Here is a 4781-nt window from a genome sequence, read left to right as displayed (position 1 = left end):
GTGGGCCGAGCAGGACGAGGCAAAAGTTCACGAGCGCACCTTTCCTGTTCACATGGTCCAGGGTGTGGGGAGGGGGGAGGGGGGAGGGGGGAAGGGGGCCGGCCTGACCCCACTGACCCGTTCAGGAGAGGGAGGCGGCCGGGGACGGGTGTGGGTGTGGGGGGGGAGGGTGGGGTGCCACAGGAGAACCCGTCGGGCTTCTTGTGCAACAATTTGTCCCCTGATTTGGGGGCAGTGAGTGGGACCCTGTGGGCCCACGGCCCTCACGTCTCTCTGCCACACACTCTGGCATTCTCTCCCTGCCAGAACCAGAGGGGGGTCAGTGATGGGATGAACAAGGACTGTAGAAAGAACAGCTCTCAGTGCAGAATCCATAGATATAGATAGCATAGATAGTGAGCATTATTCCCCTTGGCTTCAGTTGGTAAGATACATGAATGTATGCAAATGGGTTGTATCGATAGTAAGATACCGTGTATTAAAATACAGTCGAAAATACAGGCAGATTTTAGCTTGTTATTATATTATGGTAATCACAAAAAATCAATGTTGTGTCTGGTGAAGAAGTGTGTGTGTGTATGTGTGTGTGTGTGTGTGTGTGTTTGTATGTGTGCGCGTGTGTGTTTGTATGTGTGTGTGTGTGCGTGCGTGCGTGCATGCGTGTGTGTGTGTGTGTGTGTGTGTGTGTGTGTGTGTGTGTGTGTGTTTGTGTGTGTGTGCGTGCGTGTAAGCCCTACATCAGCCTGTTAAGGCAGTTGGCTTCGCCAACCAAACAAATGGTAGTCAGAGCTTCCTCTTTTCCCACAATGCAGCTGTCCCACAAAATGGTCGGTGAGTGAGAGACAGAGCCCGATTTGACGACAACCTCTCCCCCCTCCTCCCCCCTCCTCCCCCCTCCTCCCCCACCCTCCCCATCCTGCCTGGCTGATGCTGCCACCTTCTTTCAACACACCGAGACCCAGACCCCCTGACCCCCAGCATGAATGTCATCTTCTCTTACCCCTGCCCCCCCTACACGCACACACACACACACACACACACACACACACACACACACACACACACACACACACACACACACACACACACACACACACACACACACACACACACACACACACAAGCACACGCACATGCACACACACACACACACACACACACACACACACACACACACACACACACACACACACACACACACACACACACACACACACAGACAGACACACCCTTACTACCACACACACACAGACTCACACACACACTTCACTTAAGACCCAAAGGAATTCATTTTCTAATTTTCCTTGACTGAGCAAACAATACACACGCCTTAACAATGTTGACATCTCTAATGCCTTAAAAAGCAGTGGTAATGGAGCTTTGATTGGTAGTAAGTGGATACACGCACATGTGTGTGTGCGCACACACCCACACACCCACGTGCACGCACTCATACACACTCACATGCAAACACATGCATGTGGAAGCACACTCTCCCACATGCACACACAGGTTTCAGCTCTGCAAAGCTGAGTTCACAACACTTTGCATTTATTTTTAACACCATATTGGAGAATGACTTAGTAGTTATTGGAGAATGGGAACGGCTTACAAACTTACAAAGTTATTTTTTAAACGGTAATCCATAATAATTTCAATGATTGGATTCGATTCTGAGTTAAAATCACTTACTGATTTAAAAAATACGAATCCTATTATGGCCTGCACTTTGCTACTCTTTGCCCTCATGCAACGTGCATTGGTCATTTTGAAATCAGTTCCTTTTAATTGGTTGGTGATGGTTACACACTAACCATGGAGGCCCACATTTAAACTTTATATGTGAGTTATTTCTAATGGAATAAAGGTCGGACACACGCGAGTTCACACAGAGCTCACTCTCAGGAAATCCAAGAAGCTGCAGACTCTTTATAATGTGGACCGCTGTTCTAATCTTTCTAGAGGCTAGAAGGTTTCATGTGTAGTTTTTTAACACAATTGAGATATTGGTTTGATTCCTTACCATATCTTATCCTTACACTACTCATTTCAGTAGGAAATAATGACCTGAGAAATAACTAATAACTGCTATTTAACCAACTTTTCAAAAAGTTAATCCATTTTTGAATTGGTTTAAAAAAAGTATTTGAAAGGCTACAAGTAGGCTTGTATAAAGGGGTAATATTAAAATTTTGATCTTAAAACCAGTATTTTTAACCGAATAAAGTGAATGCATCTCGGGGCTAAATGTGCTAATGTATTCTCGAGTGATGTTCAGCTCTGTCCTTCAAGTTAAAACCCACACAGCTTCCCAGGCTAAGGCCCTTGCCTTCCGTCACTGATTAACCAGTTTGTCTTCCATCAACACCTCTGTCTGTTACGGAAGCTAATTGTTAGCCAACTTAACGGCTCCAACGACAACTTCTCTTCCTCAGTCTGTTGATTTATAGCTGCTCGCGTTTGCGCCTCACTAATATTCAGCCATTACCTTCCCAAGAAGAAAATAATAGCAATGATGTTTTAAATGTTACCGGGCCAGGTGGAAAAAGGTGGTTATTGTGATATTTGAATGTGGTTATAGTGAATTAATTCCAATAGTTAATTGCATGAATGCATTTCTTGTCCTACCCAGGACACAACTATCCTTTAAAATACATGCAAAACAGTTCAAAAAGTTGATCCTGCAAGCTACAGTAGTTACAGCAGTAGTGCCTCTGAAAGAGAAGTATTTTGATGCTCCGCTAGTCTACTCTGGGGGTGGGGGTTAAGGTCAAATTAATAAAAGAAGAAACGGCCCGAGGCAAAAGCATGTGCACAGCGATGTTTTGACGGCGATCGTCTTAAAAGAATGCGATTGCCTTCAAGTCGAAAGAAGACGTATCCTGACAGTCAAGTCAGATGATGAAAAAAGTTTGTGTGGCTCGTTGCCATGGTAACGTTACATGAGGGCCGGTGTCCCCTCCGTGTCGCCGACTGCGAGACCTGTCCGTCCTTAATCCTTCGCACACTTGTTTGTGTTCAGGGAAGAAAACTCGTGTGCGCTTGGCCGAAGCAAAACAACAACATGGGGACTTGTGCTCGAGGCACAACTGGAATCCCCAGAGGGCTCAAGTCAGCCACACAGGAAAAAAAGAAAAGATAGGGAGAATGAAAAGAGAAAGAAAAGAAAAAGACGCCTTCAATCATTCCCATGGCTCTTTTTCTGGCCAGTGGACATGGCATTACAAGTTTCCCAGGCTCCTCCTGAAGTCCATGACACATTCTCAGCCGGCCAGATGCTTCAGACAACCAGTACAGAGCTGTGATTATTAGCAGCCCTCATGTCCACATATACAACCTCAGACACACACACACACACACACACACACACACACACACACACACACACACACACACACACACACACACACACACACACACACACACACACACACACACACACACACACACACACACACACAAATACACATACACATAGCCGCATGAACACACAAACCCACAAACACATACACATACACAACCACACTTATACACATAAGCACACACACAACCACATGCACATACAAACCCGCAAACATACACACACACACACACACCACACACACACACTCACACAAACACACCAGTGTGCACGCAGACTCAGACACCCATACAAACAGAAACACAAACTCACACAAACGCACTGGTTGCACACACACACACACACTCACACACACTGACACAAACCCCATTTTTTTGTTATTTTTTTATTGTCAGATACTAGGGGGAACGGCTATTTTTAACCCAGTGATGAAAATGTGTGTGTGTCCTTCCAGCCTGTGAGTACAGCAGCCACCACTGGACCATTTTCAATGTGCTGCAGCATTTCAAACCAGACGTTGATGGCGGGGGGGGGGGGGGGCAGCCGGGGGCAGCCTGGTGCCATGTGCCTGGGCATCACCACTCCACCTCAGACACCCTGGACACCGTGGGCCTTACTTCACACTACATCCAAAAACCCTTCACACGTTCAAACGCTCGAGGTGACGTGCAGCCGAGAGCAGGAGTGAACGAGTGAGCGACCCGGCTCTTTGACAGAATGTGAGACTCCACAGAGAGGGGGAGTTACACAGAGGAGAAGCCAGGCCGACTCCGTGATGGTTCCCCTGTTGTCGGTTGGCACCGGTTCCACAGCGGCATTCCACTGGAGGCTGTGCTTCCCATACATTCCTGGACGTCTGGGTGGCTGCGCCGCGGCGTGGGCTGTCGGGCCGGGGAGGGACACGGAGGCCGAGAAACTGGGATAGGGAGAGGGGGAGGAGGGAACACCGAATGAGGGTTGTCAAAGCTAAATAACATATCTGTCATACGGTCCAGCAAGGTTTTTCTGTTTGGCCGGGACATGTGACCAGAAACGGAACTAGGGAAGCCAAAACCAAAACCAAAAGGTTGTCAGGTATTTGTTTTGCTTCGGACTCCCTCGTTTTTAGGTTGGTCTCGCAGTTGCTTACGATCCACTCTGGAGTGGACACACCCGGTCACACACATGCACTTTTACGTTCATCTCATCGTCTACTGCCTGTACATATCGCCTCCAGAGTGAGCCTTCGCTGCCTTGTTGTGTGTAACCCTACAGCACGGAGGATGACGGTCATGGGGTCTGACGCCTCTCGCTAAAAATCGCCACGAAAACGTCGGTCCTCGCTATCCTCGTCATACAACAACTTCCACCCGCCGGGGTGACGATAAAAGTCAGGGTCGACTCAAAGCGGGGGGGCCGGTTCTGCTGAGCTCAGCCGAGG

This window comes from Gadus morhua, chromosome 8, assembly GCF_902167405.1.
Source record: "Gadus morhua chromosome 8, gadMor3.0, whole genome shotgun sequence".
Taxonomy (NCBI): domain Eukaryota; kingdom Metazoa; phylum Chordata; class Actinopteri; order Gadiformes; family Gadidae; genus Gadus; species Gadus morhua.
This window is presented reverse-complemented; position numbering follows the sequence as displayed.